Source organism: Hylobates moloch, unplaced genomic scaffold (assembly GCF_009828535.3).
Source record: "Hylobates moloch isolate HMO894 unplaced genomic scaffold, HMol_V3 SCAFFOLD_1, whole genome shotgun sequence".
In the NCBI taxonomy this organism is placed as follows: domain Eukaryota; kingdom Metazoa; phylum Chordata; class Mammalia; order Primates; family Hylobatidae; genus Hylobates; species Hylobates moloch.
The window spans coordinates 122,876,702-122,897,959 of record NW_026652276.1 but is presented as its reverse complement, the minus strand read 5'-3'; the positions used below and the strand labels follow the sequence as shown (position 1 = coordinate 122,897,959).

The following is a 21,258-nucleotide window of genomic DNA, read 5'->3' as shown; positions in this document are numbered from 1 at the left end:
TTTATATCTTTGAAGAATTGTCTTAATGCCTTTGCTCATTTTTGACTCAGGTTGTTTTTTTGTTGTCAAACTATAGGAGTTATTTGTATATTTTGGATATTAATCCCTTACCAGATATGACTTGCAAATACATTCTGTCATTCTGTGAGTTGCTTCTTACTCTGATGATAGCGTCATAGTTTTGAATTGTGATGGTCTGCTTTATTTTTTTTCCTTTTGTTGCCTGTGCTTTAGGTGTCCTATCCAAGAGATAATTGCAAAATTTAATGTCATGAAACTTTTCCCCTTTAAGATTTTTTGTTTTAGCTCCTACATTTTTTTCTTTGGTCAATTTTGGGTTGATTTTCATATATGGAATAAGGTAGGGATCCAACTTAATTTTTTTAAAATCATGCCCATCTTTGGAATTAAGATAGCATGGTTTTAACTTCAGTGTTATTATCACCCTCATTTTTCTAACTTTTATTTTTATTTTAAGTTGTGGGATACATGTGCAGGACTTGCAGGTTTGTTTCATAGGTAACAACTTGTGGCATGTGGTTTGCTGCACCTATGAAGTCATCACTTAGGTATTAAGCCCAGCATGCATTAGCTATTTTTTCTAATGCTCTCCGTCCCTCCACCCCACTCCACCCTCTGACAGGCCCCAGTGTGTGTTGCTCCTCTCCCTGCGTCCATGTGTTCTCATTGTTCAGCTCCCACTTATAAATGAGAACATGTGGTATTTGGTTTTCTGTTCCTCCATTAGTTTGCTGAGGATAATGGCTTCCAGCTCCATCCATGTCCCTGTAAAGGACATGATTTCACTCCTTTTTATGGCTGCGTAGTATTCCATGGTGTATATGTATCATATTTTATCTTGCTGAAATAAGGCAAGCAGACATGATTAGAGAAAAAAAGAAGGAAAAGGAATGAACAAAACCTCTGAGAACTATGGGATTATGGAATTTTCCTCATTTTATTCATAGGGACACAGAGACTTGGAGTAGCAAATGCCTCATCTGCCAACTAGATAGTGACAATGACGATGCAAACACAGTTCTCTTTATACCAACATCAGGCCCAGAAATAGTCCCCATATATGTAACAGAGTTAAGAGAGTTCAGGCCAAAGGTAATTAATCTGTGTTTGTTATATTCATATTATAAAGTATATTCATGTAATAGGATTATTCCTGTAATATATGTAATACTCATCGCTTGTTTATATTTAAATTTTAATATTCGTAACCAAACAGGGTCATTAAAGCAAAATTAACTTTTGGATTTGTCAATAACTTTTAACATTTGCTATCCTTTGTTTGCTAGAGTACATATAAACTAGGATAAAGATAATTAGGGAGAAATCATCACTGATAGGAATATCTCGGGAGGTTGGTAAGTCACCTGTTCTGGCACTCATAGTTGCTTACTGCATAAAGCTCTTTATTGTTGGCAAAGCATGTGCATCTTCCATGTCATTCCTTCGATTAATATTTATTTATTGAGTGAGGACTGTTCATCAGTGGGTACTCTGGGCACTAGGTTGAGGGAGACCACATTTCTGAACTTGAGAACTCAAAATTTCTAATTGGAATTATTTCTACACTGGTGTCTGGTAGTACCAATGGGTGCAGGATGTGGGGAAGCATTGAGGAGCTCACCCAACTCACATCTTAGGGATAAGAATCAGAGAACGCTTCGTAGAGAAGGTGTCAGCCCAGTGAGACTGTTAAGGATGAATAAGGGATAAGGAGAGTATTTATTGTGTAGCATTTATGTGGGCTAGAGACTTTTAAAGATTATAAGCTAATGTCCTTCTTACAGTAAACCTTTAGAGTAGGTTCTCTTATTTTAATTTTACAAATGAGGATACTGACTCAGGTAAGATGACACAGCACGGAAGATGTGCAGTCAGGTTGAAGAGAAAGACATACCAGGTAAGTGAACAGTTTGGGTTAGACTGGGGACCAGGGAGGCATGAGTCTGTCTGAGGAACATGGAGAATAAGTTTCTTTTTGTCAGAGAAAATAGGGATGTGAGTTGGCTATGCAAGTGGGGTGACAAGCTGATTTTAGGAATTTGGACTTTTTGTTTTAGGCAGGGGATATTTAAGGCTCAGTGGATGTCTGTCAGGGGCATGAAGCTCCTGAGAAGTGCTTGCAAAATACTGGTTATATATCCTGGTGTGCATTTCCTTGGTTAAAAAGTCATAGCTTTTATGAGATTCTTAGCAGATTACAAGATTAACAGACCCAGTGCATGATGGAAAATCACAAAAGACCCTTAATCAAGGGAACAGCCTTAAACAGATTTCACTGGTGGCCACACAGAGCAAAGAGGTCAAGGCAGGGTGGGGGGTGTTGCTATTGTTGTGTGATAACAGGCTGATCCCCTGGGTCCAGCCACCCTCCTTACAGGTTGACCCCCTTGGTGGACACGAAGTTCCATGCAGGAGCACATTGGTATTGTAATTCAACCTAATGCCCTTCACATGGACCCAGGGCCCGGAAAAGTGGTAGCTGCTCAAGTGCAGTTCATTGAATGAAACGAAAAATGTGTCTGTGATGGTTGGATACTTCAATGAAGGTAAATATTAAGAAATAAAACAAGTAGCAAGTCAGGAACTGAATAAATTTAAATAAAGGCAAACTAACCAAAAAAAGCAAGTGGAGGATGGACCTCAAGGTCACTAGAAGCCAGCAATATTTGTTTCCTAGTCACAGCTTTTCTCAAGTTGAACACATAATGGCAGTTCAAATATTCCAAGTGTGAAGGGCAAAATAGGAAATATTTGCATCGAATTAACAGAGAAGAAAGAATGTGGAATTTGATGGCAACAGCCCTGGAGTCCAGCTCACTGTCTCGTGTTTGCTGTTGGAGGGCCCGCTGCATGTCTCAGGGACTCAGGTGTCCTTAAAGAAAATCACGGAAAACAATCCCAACCTACTTATAAGGTGACTATCTCTCTGGATAAAAAGAGACACGAGTGCAAACAGGAATTGTTAACTGGAAAGCTTTTATAAATGTGATGGTGAAATAATTAAAGTAAATATGAATGATACATATTACTATCCAAATATGAAAATGTTTTATTAGTAATACAAACACTTCTAAAATGGGCTTGCTGTGTGGCACTCAAAACAAACGTTTTTCTTGAACTAGTAGACCAGGAAGTAGGGAGAATGTTGCCTTGAGTACACCTAAAAGAAATAGGGTAGTGATAAACTAATAATAATAAAGTGTGACTGAAAAGAATGGTCTGTTGGGTCATCAAAAAAGAACATTTTGTTTTCCTTTAATTAGCTCTTGTCACTTTTTCTCCTGTCAAGAAAAATGCGGTGCAGACATACATCTTTTGGGACGATCTCAAATTCATTCTGCTGCTGGGCATTGTTTGCAGGGAAAAAAATTAACTTTTCAGATGTTACATATGAAATAAATAAAAGATCGTGTTCTACACTCATATTCTAGTTTCTGCTGGGAATCACTGCAGACTGTTTACATGGGTCGGGATGAATTTGCAAACACAGAAATAGGATGGATCTTATTCCTGTTTTGGAGGATTGAGGACCTGATAGGACACCACTTGGAAGCAAATCATAGTTTTATTTCTTTAGTGTAAAGGAAATTTGAGGTCCTGGGATAAAGTAGGTGCCCAACAAATACTTAACCTCTTTGTAATAATTTAGTTAAGTTGTTAGTACAAACAGGGAATGATATAATGATCAGAGGTTAGATAAATTTCTGAGCACCTCCTCCAACATAAATTTCATTTCAGATTCAGTAAACACTTATCAAACATCCACTTGTGCTGACAGTATGTTAAGAGTGAGGTGTATAAAACAGTGTCACCTCCGGTGAGGGGCTTGCAGGCAGATTAGCAGGAGAAATAGATAGAGAAGCTTAGGTCATACCAGCTAAGTGCAAAGTAGGTTCTAACCAGTGTTCAGAAAAAGCACAGAAGAGGATGAATCCTGGTGTTTCTTGGAGTTTGATGCATGGTGTTTTAATTATACCCAGGATTTATTTGCAACAGACACAGACACAGAAATGACTGTCATAATGGAAGAAGTTTAAGCTCACAGTTCCCTGGAAGCAGGAGGCATGACATACCACAAGGGGCTTAGGATGAGCTAGTTTGAGTAATTTCAGCAGGGTCTGGAGTGTTGACTGGGGCTTTTGTCTGTCACCTGGCCCTGGGGTAACTAAGAAAGGCCAATAGCAGCCCTGAGTGGAAGAGCCTTATAAAAGAGGTGGGGATGGGGTAGCGGAGATGGAAAGGTATGGCCCAGAAAAGCTGGAGCCTTTAGGAAGGAAGAAGGAGGAAGGAAGGATATTGCAACATTTGCAAGGACTTTGAGGCTTCAGTGGGGTCTGTAGAGAACAGATGGGCAGGGGACCTCGGGTCTGGTGGGTATGAGGAACAGGAAGAGAGGAGGAAAGTCACTCCCACCCACCTGCTCTAGTTTCCCACCAGAGTAGTCTATTTCCTCTCGCCAGCTTATCTCATGAAACAGCTCTTGATACTTCCAAAATGTGGAATCGGGAAAATCTGCCACTGAAAGAGAAGAGTTAAAGAATAAAAATAGGATAACTTAAAATGAGAGCTTACAGAATGGGGACAGAGAAACCTGACTTGAAACCCCCCTATATCATGTCATTGACTGACACTTACTTATTCTCAATTATCTAAGCCTCAGTTTCCTTATCTGTAAAACAGAGATAATCACAACACACGTGCTTTGAAAGAAATAAATGAGTTAAGTCATGTTCACTCCCTGTGGCCATTCACTAGAAGTCACTGTATGCTCTCTTGTGGTTAGCCACATGTGGACCCAGCAGGGCATTTAAAAGCATTTCACTGGACAGCATGTGACTCACTTTGACCTGAGCTTTCTGCAAGGCCATGTGTGCATGAACTAATAATGGCAAAAAGAAAGTAATCGCTGAAGCCAGTGCCAACAGAGACCAGTAAGTCATGACCCAGTTATGTACACTAGGCATTAAGGGTTATTTTTCATATGAAAGTTCCAAAATATTTCCCCATATATAACAAGTCATTCTCTCAAAATACTCTACAAGGGAGGTATAATATCACCTGTTTAACAATGAGGAAAAAGATGCCAAAAGAAACTAAGTGTGTCAAATTCTCAAAGCCAACTCATCGGTGATACCTACCTGAATCCAGGACGCTAATTTGAAGTCTAACACATCCTCCCAACCCTTAGTCACTGTGTGAAAAATGGGAACAAGTGTGCAATTTGCTTTGCAAAAAAAGGGGAGAGAGGAAGGGCAGGGGTGGTTCCATGTTGTATGAGTTTGAGAGGTGCTGGCTCCTGCAATACCATATCCTCCTTCTGAGATGCCTATGACCAATACCACAGTAAAAACTGACAAGACTTTCCCAGAAGGAAGTCACCTTAACTTTGATCTAGCATTTCCTAAGATTCTTATTCTACTGAAGTTACATCTTAAATAACATGTTAATGACTGCCCTTGGGAAATGCTGATAAGTTGTGTTGTCATGTCATTACAGTTCCTTTGTTTTAAAAAAGTTATATTGAACCCCTTTTCTACATCATCATTATTATTATTATTATTGTTGAGACAGAGTCTCACTCTGTCGCCCAGGCTGGAGTGCAGTGGCACAATCTCGGTTCGGCGCAACCTTCGCCTCTCGGGTTCAAGCAATTCTCCTGTCTCAGCCTCCTGAGTAGCTGGGATTACAGGTGTCCATCGCCACTCCCGGCTAATTTTTTTTTTTTTTTTTTTTTAGTAGAGATGGGGTTTCACCATGTTGGCCAGGCTGGTCTTGAACTCATGACCTCAGGTGATCTGCCCACCTTGGCCTCCCAAAATGCTGGGATTACAGGCTTGAGCCACTGTGCCCAGCCACAGATTTTTATTATTATGTTTTATTTCCTACATTTCAACAAATGGATTCTCTTTCCATTCAAAGTTTTGTTTTACTGTTCAACGAAATGGACACTTAAGTGAGAAATTTCCTCCTAGACTCACTGAATTAGAATAGCAAGGATTTCTTGTGGATGCTGTATTACTTGAAATCTGCAAATGATATTTTTATGCAGAAAGAAAAGAAACTGTTAAAACGTATCTCAAAAAAGCAACAATGCCTAACAAAGATAAAATACAAAAGTTTAAATAATTGTATAGTTAAAGAAAGATTCTTATTAGATTCAAGATGAATATCTGTTTTGGTTACCTTTCTTTAGCAAGACTATTTTCCCAAATTCAGCTTCTGTGCTTGGATTCTCACACTCAAATCCCACTCAGCAGTGTGGGCCTAACTGGATGCAATTTACATGGCCATTTTCCATTAATTATTTAATTAATTAGCCACATGTAATATGAAATATGTTTTAAAAGGCAGAAAACTATAAATATTAAATTTATTTATTTAAATGCAACACTTAGCCTCAGTAACCAACTTAACCTCTTGCTACATTTGGACTTTAGAATCGCTATAGGCTGAAGTATTACCATCATCATTAGATATTTTAGCCAAAGTTAATACCAGGGTCACCATAAACATCCAATTAGAAGTAACATATCCCAGTCCAACTGTAGAAAAGCTATTTCTTACAGTACTATCACCAAGTCATAAGGGATGTCCCAATCTAAATTTTATATGAACCCCAAACCCTGTGAGGGTTTTTCACAATTTAACTTCAAGAAGCCAGTTCCCCCTCTGCTTCACATATCACTAAACGAAAGGAATTTTCTTGGAAACTTTATCCAACATATCCTGGTTGTTAGTATTATGTTTGAGTTTCTATTAAAATCTGAGCATTTGGGGCATTATGTTCTAAAACTCTGGATTTTATTGAATCCTTTGCCTGTTTTAGTGGCTTCCTCTGACACTTCTCCAGCTGGGGAAGTGGCCCACTGCCTCTACCTTGCCAGGTGGGGTGGAAGTCAAGATTCTCCACCTGGGTCTATTTACACTGAGTGTGGGGAGAGACTCCTAGTTTTTGTGGGTAGAGGTGGGGGTTCGTAAAATCCATGAGGCCTCTGCTATTACCTGGGCAGGAGAAATGGTTCTGCCTTTTAGTGCTTCCCCAGAGGCCTTCACAGACACCCGGTGAGGGGTCTTGGCCTCCTTACTGCTGGGCAGAGGTGAAAGTTCTGACATTTCTCTGGTGGAGCAGGAGGACAGCCTAGTAGTGGTGGAAGCCCTGCCCCACATCTGCTCCACATGTGCGTGGTTTGTGTTACACTGGGGAAGAGGGGTGGCATCCACTAGGTGAGGATATGAGTCTCATGTCCCTATTCTGCATTCCCTAACACCTCCTCAGCTGCAGGTTGGGGTTGGGACACTTCCCTGCAGCCTATTGTTCTGGCCAGTGCAGGGTGGAAGTCTGGGGTCCCTGCCTGGCTTTTCCTGGCCTGGGTGGGGGTGGGGCCACAGTTTTTCTCTGGTATTTGGCTGGAGTGGGGACATTATTGTCTAAAAGTTTCCTGTGTTGCTAGGCTGCCCCTTTCTTGGTGCTTTGGCTAGACATAGCGAGCTTTTTCTTGGGGGATTGCATTTATTGATTCATTTTCTCTGTGCCTGTTGGCCTTTCCTCACTGCTCACTTCTTGAGATCCAAGTCTGTAACCTGTGAGGTAAAAAGAAAAAACCAGGGCACTCACCACCACACCGGGCCTTGAGTCTGAAGGTCCCTCGCTGGGCTGCCTTCTCTCTGCCTGCCAGTGTCTTTTTATGTTGGTTCATAAGAGACATTGGCAGGCAGAGAGGCATTATGTGTAATGCCCAAAAGTTTTCATGGGAAGAATTGGGAAGCACTTGTGCTCCTCTTTCTCAGTTCAAACCCTTGACCACTGCTTATTGGTAACTTACTTCTCTGCCATCTGGAATCCCCAGAAAAAGATAAATCCCACTCACTGCCCTTCCACATAGGAGCTCTCCATATTTGAGAAGAGCAGGGTTACCCTCTGAGACTCCTCTCTCCAGGCTGCTGCCCGTGTCCTGGGGAAGCAGGACCTCTTACCCAAGCACAAAAGCCTAGTGTGGCCTAATCAGGTGAAATAGTTCACAGGGTCCTCTTGGCTGCAGGGCTCCAATTGTTACAGGTGATATCTACTATCTAATTATCAATTGAATCAGACTGAGCTTGTAAACAACCAATAAATAGCTGGAGGTCTTATTCCTATGAATGTCTAAGCTTTTCTAAATCCCTATTCTTGTAGGGTTTGGGGCAGAACTTTCCTGCCTCTATGATGTTTCACTTTGTTTGATTTGGGTCATTGTGTCATCACTTGTGTCCCCATTGTGAGCACCTGGGCTGTGTCCTGCTGGAGACTTGAAATCCACTGCCATTTCTGTCCTTTAAAGAAGAGGAACTCGTAAAGGAAAGGCTACTCTAACCAGCCCTTTAATGAAATGTTTGTGAATTATTATATATGATTCTTATTAACAGTAGTACAGTATTTGTTCATATGCTTTGCCCACTTTTTGATGGGGTTGTTTTCTTCCTGTAAATTTGTTTAAGTTCTTTGTAGATTCTGGATATTAGCCCTTTGTCAGATGGACACATTGCAAAAATCTTCTCCCATTCTGCAAGTTGCCTATTCACTCTGATGATAGTTTCTTTTACTGTGCAGAAGCTCTTTAGTTTAATTAGATCCCATTTGTCAATTTTGGTTTTTGTTGCCATTGCTTTTGGTGTTTTAGTCATGAAGTCTTTGCCCATGTCTATGTCCTCAATGGCATTGCCCAGGTTTTCTTCTAAGATTTTTATGATTTTAGGCCTTACATTTAAGTCTTTAATCAATCTTGACTTGATTTTTGTATACGGTGTAAGGAATGGGTCTAGTTTCAGTTTTCTGCCTATAAAGAAGACATTTATGCAGCCAACAGACATATGAAAAAATGCTCATCATCACTGGTCATTAGAGAAATGCAAATCAAAACCACAATGAGATACCATCTCATGCCAGTTAGAATGGCGATCATTAAAAAGTCAGGAAACAACAGATGCTGGAGAGGATGTGGAGAAATAGGAACACTTTTACACTGTTGGTGCAAGTATAAATTAGTTCAACAATTGTGGAAGAGAGTGTGGCAATTCCTCAAGGATCTAGAACTAGAAATACCATTTAACCCAGCAATCCCATTACTGGGTATATACCCAAAGGATTATAAGTCATTCTATTATAAAGACACACGCACACGTATGTTTATTGTGGCACTATTCTCAATAGCAAAGACTTGGAACCAACCCAAATGTCCATCAATTATAGACTGGATAACGAAAATGTGGCACATATCCACCATGTAATACTATGCAGCCATAAAAAAGGATGAGTTCATGTCCTTTGCAGGGACATGGATGAAGCTAAAAACCATCATTCTCAGCAAACTATCAGAAAAACAGAAAACCAAGCACAGCATGTTCTCACTCATAAGTGGGAGTTGAACAATGAGAACACACGGACACAGGGAGGGGAACATCACACACCAGGGTTTGTTGGGGGGTGGGGGCTGGGGAGGCATAGCATTAGGAGAAATACCTAATGCAGTTGACGGGTCGATGGGTGCAGCAAACTACCATGGCACATGTATACCTATGTAACAAAACTGCACATTCTGCACATGTACCCCAGAACTTAAAGTATAATAAATAATTTAAAAAGTACAGTAATGATGAAAGAATTCTACTTTCTTCCATAAAAGTAGAAAGAAATCTTTTCATTCTAAAGCTTAAATTTCTCCAATTTAAATTGAGTTCATATTTAATGATTGTAATATAAAATCCAAACTTAAAACTGAGTTTTCCTATTTGCTGTACTAAAAAAAAAGTTTCATTAAATTTCTGTACTAATTAGTGGTAACTTGTATAACTTGTGACTGCTTTTACATTTACAAAATAACACCACATCTATTATCTAGAGCTTTCCTCAGTGTATTTGAATTCTCCCATTCATATGTGTTTAATTTGCATGTAACCTATGAGACACAAAACTACTATCTATTAGGGATAAGTAAAGAAAGGAAAATGTTTCTTAAATATATTTGCTTATAAGCCTTTGATGACAAGCAGATGACACCTGCAAAATCTGGAAGACAAATATGGAACAAAGTTGTGAATCTAGGAGTTTCCCAAAGACACCAGCAAATTGCCTACCAAGATGTCAGCAGCAGGCAGTACTTAGGTCAAATTAACATAGGCCACAATTTGTGCCAGGACTCTTCAGGCTCAAACTCTAATTTTCTCTGTGTGCCGAAGCACGTGTGCCGAAGCACGTGTGCCGCTCAGAGATGGACTCACTTTAACAAAGACCTCATAGAGCCTGGCGGGTTTTGACTACCACCTGCGGATGGCTCTCAAAGTTCAATAACTACTTTCCAACTCTCTTCAAAGAACTAATCCTCCAGGGCTATTTGTGTGTGGTCAGTCTGCTTCAGAGTCCCATGGGCTCCTTGGAATTGCTTTGTCCAAAGTAGAAGTTGTTCTTTCTCTCTCAACTCTTGTCTTCTCCTGTACACACAGTCTTCCTGGGAGAGCACCATTTGCGCACTCCCTCACACCAGCTCCCTGGGGACCTTGCCTGACTACTCCCTGTCTCTCTTACTAAGTTTGTCCGTTATGCCTTCTAATAGTTCTCCAATATTCCATCTCATATTCATTCTTCTATGATTAACCTTGTTTAAAATGTTGTCATGATTTCTGTGACCACAATATAAATCTTCCAAATAGATCCTATCCTCCAAGTCTCCTTGCTCTATCCCTGAGTTGTCCAATACACTAGCCAGTGGCCGCATGTTACTATCGACTGAGCACTTGAAATGTGACTGGTGTAACCAGTTATGTAAAGTTTTAGTAGTATTTAATTTCATCAAATCAAGAAAATATAGATACTGGATTCAGTTGTTAGAAAACTTAAGAATCTCTGGTTGAGCATGGTGGCTCACGCCTGTAATCTCAGCAGTTTGGGAAGCTGAGGCCGTTGGATTGCTTGAGCTCAGGAGTTTGAGACCAGCCTGGGCAACATGGTGAAACCCTGTCTCAATCAAAAACACAGAAAATTACCTGGGCATGTGGCATGTGCCTGTGGTCACAGCTACTCAAGAGGCTGAGGTGGAAGGATGACTTGAGCCCAGGAGGTGGCAGTTGCAGTGAGCCAAGATCACACTACCTCACTCCAGCATGGGCAACAGAGCCAGACTCCATCTCAAAACAGAAAAACAAAAAACAAAAGAGAGAGAAAAAAACCCTTTCAGAATCTCTGAAAAACTCTGGCATGTGAATGTACTCTTCAACTTTAAATTTAATGAAATCTAAATACAGATCTAGTAATTGTGATGAGTTTAGCATCTGTAAATAAAAATATGCTTTATGTGTAAAATACATGCAAGGTTTCAAACACCGAGTACAAGAAGATTAAGTATAAACTATCATTAATAAACTTGTATACTGATGACATTTTAAATGACAAAAGTTTGGATGTATTGTGTTAAATAAATTACATTATCAAATTTATTTCACTTGTTCCTTGGCTATTAAAGAATTTTAAGGCTGGGCGCGGTGGCTCACGCTTGTAATCCCAGCACTTTGGGAGGCTGAGGCGGGTGCACCACGAGGTCAGGAGATCGAGACCACGGTGAAACCCAGTCTCTACTAAAAATACAAAAAAATTAGCCAGGTGTGGTGGCGGGTGCCTGTAGTCCCAGCTGCTCGGAGAGGCTGAGGTGGGAGAATGGCGTGAACCCAGGAGGCGGAGCTTGCAGTGAGCCGAGATTGCGCCACTGCACTCCAGCCTGGGCGACAGAGCGAGACTCCGTCTCAAAAAAAAAAAAAAAAAAAAAAGAATTTTAAAATTGCCTTTGTGGATCACACAACATTTCTATTGTTTGTTTCAACCAATCCCCCCACCGTGTTCCACCTCTCAATCCATTGGTTGTCTCTCAATCCATATTCCACCTGCTACCAGCAAGTGAAGTGCTCTGTTGGCTCTTCACTTCCTCCTTCCTGACATCTGCCTGTGGAATACAGCCCAGTGTTCCCTGAAGCCTGACTTCTCTGCTCTGCCCTGGGCACTGCGGCTGGAAGTTGGCACATCACAACTCAAAGGCTCCTAGTGGAAACAGTTCCTCTCCTAACACCACCACCCCCATGGGGCACTCTACCTACAGGGTTGCTTTTCTGTCCCCTTCTCTGCCTCCAAGTCCTTTCCTATTACTCCTTTAAGGCAAAATAAAACAAAAACACAAATCTGGCCAAACTGTATTTGTCATTTTAGAACCAGCTCAAGGGTGTCATTTTCTCCAAAGTGCAGTTGGTGCCACTACCTCCTCCTTGACAGGTAGATCATTGTCCTGGGCTGTGTCCCACTGGGTTGCTTTCCAAAGTAAGTCATAGTAACACCTGCATGCCATCTTTCTCCCCCCTACCAGGGTGCTCACTATCTCAGAAACCCAGGAAGCTCCTTTCTAAGGAAATACTTGGATGAATAAATGAACTCAACAGCAATGTCAGTGTTACTAATTCACAATGATAAATAAAAATCCTCCTGCAGGTTGGAATGCACAGTGGTTTGACCAGGCATTTTTTCCCATATTTGGAAAACTAGCAAAAGCAAGTCTTTATGAGATACAGAATCAGAAAAAAATGAGAGCACGTAATCTAAAAAGCGTGGTCAGGGCAGTACAGCTGTCGTTTTTGCAAAGTAGCAATTGCTGTCCATGGGTCAATTGTCTTATCTGCCTCTGCCACAACTACTGTCTTTTCTCTGTGTTCATGGCAGTTCCCTGATTCTTTGGCCAATTCATTATCTTTAAAGATATTTAAACATGTACAATCCAGCCTTGTTAGCCTGAGGTCCATTCTGCCCTTTCTGAGGAGTTTTTTATTAACCTACCACCTGAGTCACTAACTGCTTACTATAAATTTACATCAATCACATTTCCTCCATTCCTGAGTTTATGTAGCCACCTGATAAACAGGCTTCTCACACTTGGTGTGTCTCGTCGCAATTTTTAATGTTTAAAAAAAGGGTGTAAATGCTTAAAATCATATTTTCTAAATAAGTGAAACAAATGTTAAGCTTTTAAAAAATTTTGATTTCTTACTTCAAAATTTCTTTGTTCTTAGTTGCTGAGAGTTTGAAATCTGTGCCTGTCTGAATTTTTCATTCACATGGACATAAACATTATCCTCCAACACGAAGTGACAAGGCATTTGACAGAGTGAACATGGAGGAAGGCCACTCTTATCAGTGTGAAAGATAGTTGCATCCTATGAGGATAGAAGACACGGAAGATAAAATCTGAAATACAATAAATATGCACTTGTTTATATTTTTCTCTTCTATAATTACCATAGTGACCTCTTGCCTGATAAAAATGTCAACAGAGATGGTAGAAGATGGGTCTCAGCTGTGCTCTCAACAGATTCAACATGCAGAAAACTAGTTTTCAGGGTCACAAAAGTTTAACTCATTTAATGAGCTTATTCTTACATGCCATTATTGAATTAAAAGCATGATTTAGTACCGCAGGGTAGAAAAAAGCAAACTGCATTGCTTTGACAGATAAATTCCTCTCTAGCTTCTTTTAGCAATTCCTAGCATTTGGAATCGCTTCCTATTGAATATTTTTTGTTGTCCTTTTTCATTTTTATTCTCAGTAGTCATTCTAAATGTGTTTTTAAACTCATAATGATTTAAACTCCTAGGAGGCTGTGTGAACTTTGACAAGTGACTCAACCTTCCCGGATGTCAATTAAACACTACATATTTGCTGGGCTTTAACCATCTAAATAAGATTTTATTCTTCCTTTACAGATACCTTGACATCTCTTATTCTTCCACATCTTCATAAATTGTATTTCTAACTTTCTCTGTTGGGATGTTTGCACCAATAATACAACAGTGGTTCTCTGACTTGAGTGTGCCTTAGAATGAGCCGGAAGTCTTGACACAACTCAGACTGCTGGGCCCAGTCCTGAGGTTCTGACTCACTAGGTCTTGGGTGGGGCCTGAAAACTCGTGTTACTCACCAGCACCCAGGAGCTGCTGATGCTGCTGATGTGGCTACCACAGTTTCAGAACCACTGCAATACAGACATCTTCTCAAGGGTGCAGAATATAGAGCTTAAAAGATGTTTGCATGCTTTACAAACATATTAACATCCAAATATCCATAAAGAAAGATGTTCATCTCCTTACCTTTGAACTGATGTCCAGATCACCTATTCAGGTTATCTTTGGACTTGGAGATGAGGTGATACATGTGGAGAATTTTCAAACAGTAAAAGCAAGTGATATGCATGGAAGGGAACATGACCATTAGCCAGTCATGGCTAATTCTACAATTTAATCTTTCAAGGCTCCCTCATTCCTCCTTTTGTCTTTGACTCTGCTCTTCTTACCTGCCAGGTGTGAAGGCAAACAGCACCTCTTTGAGCTCAGATGTGCTATTTACTGGCTGGGAGGCCATGGCCACCTTACCTCAGTTCTCCCAGTGGAAGAACTCCCATAGAGACACTCAGATGGTTTGTGAGGGAACCCCAGCTTTGATTTCATGACTTCTGCATTTGTATTTTTAAGTATAAATTACTGTCAAGTAAACTCTTCTTCACACAGAATGTGAAATTCATCTATCCTTCTGCCCACTCATGCATTTATTTATGTATTAATTTAAGAAATATTGATTGATGGCCAGGTATGGTGGCTCACGCCTGTAATCCCAGCACTTTGGGAGGCCAGGGCAGGTGGATCAGTTGAGGTCAGGAGTTCAAGACCAGCCTGTAAAACATGGTGAAACTCCATCTCTAGTAAAATCACAAAAATTGGCTGGGTGTGGTGGCACACATGCCTGTAATCCCAACTACTCAGTAGGCTGAGGCAGGATAATTGTTTGAACCCAGGAGGCAGAGGCTGCAGTGAGCAGAGATCACATGACTGCACTTCAGCCTGGGTGACAGCAAGACTTTGTCTCAAAAAAAAAAAAAGAAAGAAAAATATTGAAATATTGATTAATTATCTGCTTACATGCAGAAAATATGTGTTTTGGAATTTTTAAATATTAAGAAGAAACTTCACCCTTAGCTTTATTAGACTTAATTGCGAGTATTTTTATTCTTTCTCTAATCTCTTGATTTTAATGATTTTGACATTTGAAGCTGGGATCATCTTACTGGATCTCTCATCATTCTGTCACCTTAAATTTAGCAATATGATTATCTTCTCCAATGACACAACATTTCAAGTGGGAACTGAGCCATGGAAGAGCTACAGTGTGTTGGCATGGCCCCCTTCCTTTCACTGTCATCACCATTGTCATCATTGTATGGTTTAATATCTCAACATACATAAAAGCAAATAATGGAGCTAGCATCCTGCCCATTTTACCCCGAGATGTTCCAAAAATCTGTTTAAAAACCTGTAAAATGAATGATTCAACATCTGTGACAGTCCTTTTTTCTGCTGGTTGAGAAAGCACAGTAGTACTTTCCTGTCTCTCTAAGAGTTAATTTGTGCAAGCTCCTGGTGATCATTTTAATATATATTTTCTGTCCTAAATCAAACCACATGAAGATCCCATTCTAAATTTTGCCAGAGACCCACATAAAGCTTCTCAACTCACAGATCATAGCATCCAATGTTCTCTTTGTGGAAAATTCTTCTTGATTTATGAGAGATGCCCAGTACTGGTTTTACTCTAAGATGTTAGCCAGGATGAAAAGAGTAACAACAACAATAACAACACCTATCAGAACATGCTTTCAAGTTTCTAAAAGATTTATAGTCATTCTCACAGTCATCTCTCTTCATAGAACTGTGAGGTTGATAACTTTTCTGGCTTCTTCCCAGAGAAATAACTTGGTCAAAACACTCAGGAAGGGGTAAGCCAAAACATCAACTTGGATCTTTCCATCCCAGACCTTGTACTAAATGAAGGAAGTAAAATAGGATCAGGTGATTCTCTTTTTCATATTGTCTCTGAGAAAAAGTAAGTGAAATAAACAAGTTTTGGGGACCTGGACACTAATCAGCTTGTTTTTGTTTTGGTATTTTGTTTTTTAATTACAGATGTTTATTATTTCTTTCATTATTTTGCCAAACCAAGTTTTTCTTAAAACCAAGATCTATTGCCTTGGTCTAAAATAAAAATAAAAGTAAAACAAATAGTATCATTTTATATAAATAGCAGACTTGGGATACTTAAGATTGAAATTCTTGCCAGAATCATAAATCACTGGCAGAAAATAATGTTTTTTTATTACTTTAAAAATTAAACTAACATCTAGGCTATTTAAATGTTAATAAAAGTGAGTTTGGAAGGGTTGGAGTTTATTTCAGAGAAAATTTTTTCTTTTTTTTTTTTGTAATTTTGATCCAAAACTATCCTGTCTCCAGAATGAGGCCTGCAATCTGATCAGCCCTGAATTTCCTGCAAAACTGTGGTTCTTCCTGTTTACATTCAGTGTGAATTCTTCAAGGAACTTGCATACTGCAACTGTTCAGCACTAACTAACTTCTGTTAATCTCAGATTATTAACTGGCAGGCAAAAATGAAATGGCCCAATGGTCTTCAAACTCAAATTGTTCAAATCCAAAATATGTCATATATATAAATCATTGCTTTTATAAAACTGCTGTATAAATTAGCTTTACGTAAACTACAATTACAAGTTTTGTTTTCTGTAAAAAATGCTTATGAGTTCTTCAATTGTATAGATTTCTGAGAATGAATAGAATACTCTTTGTGTGGGTATTGCTCATATATTTTAGTGACAATTATTACTTGGGCCTTTCCAATTCTTTGAGCTGGTTGTGCTCTGAACATACCTCTAAATCTACCTTCTGGTGATTGATAAATACTCTCATCCATCATATTAGAACAATTTCTCAAGTTCTCAACATTTTTTAATTAAGAAAAAATTTAAATTTTTCCCATTGTGTTCATGTGACTGTATTTCTTAGCTGTAGAAGTCCTCTGATGAAATCAAAAAAGTCTCTTTCAAACAAGGATAGAGGGAAGACATTTTGATTCCTGAAGAAAGTCTGTGATCTAACCAGAAATCTGAATAGTATTAACATTTTTGACTTTCCTCACCACTTATTTAATTTATAAAATAATCTTTGCTTTTTCCTTTAAAACGAGTACTAGTTGTGAAAAAAACAGAGAACACATTGGTTCAACAACCAATTTCAAAGAATGAACATAATTCTCAAAATAAAAATGGACACTAATAAACCTCACTTCAGATATTCTGAAAAAAATAGTTTAAAATTAAGTTATGAATTGTAGAAAGACAAAAGTTCAATATTCTAGTAAATATGAAAGTAAATACCTTATGTTACTTCTTGAAATATATATAATTCAAATTTCAAATTGTGATGTGACATGTGACCAAGTAAAGGGTTTTTTTCATCATTGTTTTGTTTGCTTTTTGTTTTCTTCCCCTAGCAGTACATATCCCCACAATGTCAATGTAGGAAGTGGGAATATTTCTAAGGTTATCCCACAAGCACTTATTTGGCCCTTAAGCTAACTTAATCATCCAGAGTCAGTATGAACCTGAGCATGGCTTGGCCTGGAAACTCTGTGCCTTACTTAATGGATAGATCAGTAGGTAGTGAAGAGGAAAACACTGATCTCAAGGAGAGTCCCATGCCAGCATCAGGGAGGCTCTGAGTCAGGGAAACTGAGGGCCTCAGGAATGAAAGACAAGGGCTGCCACTGTCAATAGCTCCACTGATTATAGTGGAAATAACCTAGTTTCCCCATCACTTCTGCTGAATTGCTCTATAATTATTTCCAGTTTTACATATTGAGAAATGCAAAACAACAAAAGCCTTTATTCAATCAATAGCCTCATCGTGTGTGGTTAATTCTGATTTTGCATCCTTTAGATTTCATGTTGGGCATTAGATTCCAATTAAAATCTCTCTTTGATGTAACTGTATGCATATCAATGAACTTAGGTAAACATAAGGTGCAAAAAGCTTAAAAATTAGAAATGACAGCTTCCATAGTCTCAGTAATTTTAGTAAGAAAAAAATAATCAATTATATATTTAGCTAGAGAAGTCATTTGTCAACTTTTTGAACTCCATTCAAATGAGCTGGCCATTTATTCATTTACTCAATCATTCATTTATCAGTTCTTTAATTCACTGAGCTTCTAGTATGTGTCTGGTAGACATGGGCACTGAAGATGAATATTCATCTGTGATTTTATCATAAGGTATGCAAGTGAACACATACAATGCAGTAAGTACTCCATCATAAAGAGCACCCAGCAAAGAGGATGCACAGCTTCCTCAGACAAAGAAAAGATGTTGCTAGATATCGTTCCTCGGGGAGAGTTATTGAAAACAGATAACTGGAGTTGCAGAAGAATATTTCAGCCAAAGAACAGCCATGATGTGGCAAAAGTCAAGCCCCTAGGCTGTGGCAAAAATCCAGGAAAGGAAGCTGAATGGTTAGGCAAAAGCCAGATAATAAGGACTTTGTGGGAAAAGGATAAGGAGTCTGAATTTACGTCAGAAATAGAAATATCACTGGCTGCGATTAATTAATGTGCTAGACATCATGTTGTAATTTTATATTCTCTGAGGGTCACAGCAACTCTGTGATGATCTCTAAATAAAATATTTTTTTAGAGAAGTAAACCAAGTGACAGCTGGGTACAGTGGCTCACACCTGTAATCCCAGCACTTTGGGAGGCCAAGGTGGGCAGATCATGAGGTCAGCAGTTCAAGACCCACCTGGCCAACAAGGTGAAACCCCGTCTCTACTAAAAGTACAAAAATTAGCCAGGTGTGGTGGCGGGGGCCTGTAATTCCAGCTACGTGGGAAGCTGAGACAGGAGAATCGCTTGAACCCAGGAGGTGGAGACTGCAGTGAGCCGAAACAGTTCCATTGCACTCCAGCCTGTGCAACAGAGAGAGACTTCATCTCAAAAAAAAAGGAAGGGAACCAAGTGACTTGCTCCAATTCACTCCATTTTTTCTGAAGCCAATAAAGGATTCACATCTAAATCTTACACAAATTCTTGCTGTAGTAACTGTTTTAGTCCATTTAGGCAACAATAACAAAACACCATAGACTGGGTGACTTATGAAGGAGGGACATTGATCTCTCACAGTTCTGTAAGCTGACACTCTGATATCAACGTATCAGCAGATTGCTGTCCGATGAGTGGTCGCTTCCTGATTCATAAATGGGGCCTTCTGGTTGTGCCTTCGTAGGGTAGAAGAAGTGGGGGAACTCTCTAGGGCCTCTTTTTTTTTCGAGTGAGTCTCACTCAGTTGCCCAGGCCGGAGTGCAATGGTGCGATCTCGACTTACTGCATCTAGGGCCTCTTTTATAAAAACACTAATACCATTTGTGAGGCTCCACTCTCATGTCCTAATCACCTCCCAAAAACCTACTTCCTAACATATCCTCCTTGGGGTTTAGGATTTTAACATATAAATTATTGGGGGATAAAAACATTCAGTCCATAGAAGTCACTAAACTGATTCTACTCACAGTGTAACTGCAAGGCCAATGCCAGACTGTCATGAAATAATTACTAGCCTTGAGAATCTAGGAGAATTTATGTTGGAAACTTAGCAATCTGGCCTTGCTGTGTTGTTCAGGTGCACAATCAATAAACATGACTCATCAGATCACAGAGAGATTTTAGTGCTGTGGAACTCAAATGGGCAGTTTCCAATGGAACGAGCTGTGTCAGGGAGACAAGAACGTCATACCAGTCTGATAATTAATTAAAAAACAAAAACAAAATCAACTGTTTCTTCACTAAAGTGAATTTGAGAAACACCTTCTTAGCAGTGGAAGTAATTGCTAGAGATGGAGTGAGATTGTCATCAATGTTCTAGAAAAAGATCCCTGGAACCGCTAGGCACTGGTTTGAAGAGAGATGCAAAGGATAGGTCGAGCACACAGGTGGAGCTATTACAGACAGCGTAAGTCTCCCAGAAGGTGAGAGGTGATGGAGCCAGGAGCATCACAGTAGACATAAGGTGAAACAAAAAGATTACCAAGAAAGAAACAAGGAGAAGAATCAGCGCTCTTCTGACAAATTGCATATGTAAGGTAAAAGAGCAATGAGGATCATAACATTTCTGATTTGGAAAACTAGAATGCCAATGATGTCTAGAAAATGGAAGAAGAAATATAAGATGAAAATGAGCACTTTGGGGAACAAGGCTGTGAGGATCGTAATGGGAATGGTGGTTTATTTTGTTCATATCCCAATGGGAGCCAGACAGCTAATGTGCCATGGCTATGAAATCAAATTGGATGGGTTAGAATCTGGCTTCTGCCGTTCACTCACTAGATGGCCTTAGGCAAATTATTTCTCTTCAGTCTTTGTTTCTTCATTTGTAAAACAGAGATAGTAGTGAAGACAAAATTATTTTACGTGACATATTTTTTTCTCACTTGCTAATTTAATAATATTCCCTGAATTTCCATTTTTGTTTGTTTTGTTGCAGTGTGTTCTGGTTTATTTGTATTTGTAGTTTGTTACTTTTATCTACTCTGATCAAATGGTCATCTCTCTGAATTCTTAATAATTAGTTGAGATTTCCATACTTTCACTCAATCAAAGAGGACACCCCTAAATATAACTTAATACCTAAATATCTGAGACAGGCTGGAAGAAAGCTGGAAGAGCAATGTTCTCAAAAAAAGTGGGAGGTGTTGGATTTCATTTGAAAGGGTATGAAATAACACTTTTTCTCGAGACTATGCTTAAACTGTATTTAAAAACAAATTGGTTTGAAGATACTTAAGAGGAAAATGACTTTTTACCCTCTTATAACAGAAATAGCATGGTTTATGGAGAAATAATGGTTTAGTATCATCTAGGAGTTTTGTATAAACAGACCTGGTAAGACGTACGTGGCAAGACACTTCCAGTTTGTCCATTGTAGAAGCTTAGGCAAAGTGAAATACTTTCACCACAAACATCTAGAAATCAAGAATAAGATACTTCTGATCTTGCAAGGAATGAAAAGAAATCTCTAGATGCAAAAAAAAAAAAAAAAAAAAAAAAAGGAATTAAAGACAAGACAGTAAACTAATGCTGAGGTTCTTTTGAGAAAAAACAGAGACAGTGAGTATGAATCATGAGCCAGGCTTGGGATTACTGGAGAGAGGATGTTCACACTGGACCAATGTAATGTGAAGGGTTTGGAAGGATGCCTTTTCTAAAGGCAGAAACTGCCAGGGCTATATCCCATGACTTTGAAAAATTTGGGTCATTGGTACAGGCTGATAGCAAAAAAATA

General features: G+C 39.2%; 1 long non-coding RNA gene across 2 annotated transcripts in view; it reads right to left on the bottom strand.

Annotated features, from left to right (window-relative positions):
- The window catches only part of LOC131382031 (uncharacterized), a 28,992-nt gene extending 8,078 nt beyond the window's left edge, over positions 1 to 20,914 (bottom strand). The window contains exons 1-3 of one of the 2 annotated variants that reach the window (XR_009211184.1): positions 20,856 to 20,914; positions 4,439 to 4,539; positions 112 to 239 (exon numbers count right to left, since the gene is read on the bottom strand). This is a non-coding gene — a long non-coding RNA (uncharacterized LOC131382031). Of the gene's footprint in view, positions 1 to 111; positions 240 to 4,438; positions 4,540 to 7,995; positions 8,037 to 20,855 lie in introns of those variants that run through there. The other variant, XR_009211181.1, reaches the window with a different exon arrangement.
- Between the last annotated feature and the right edge of the window lie 344 nt (positions 20,915 to 21,258).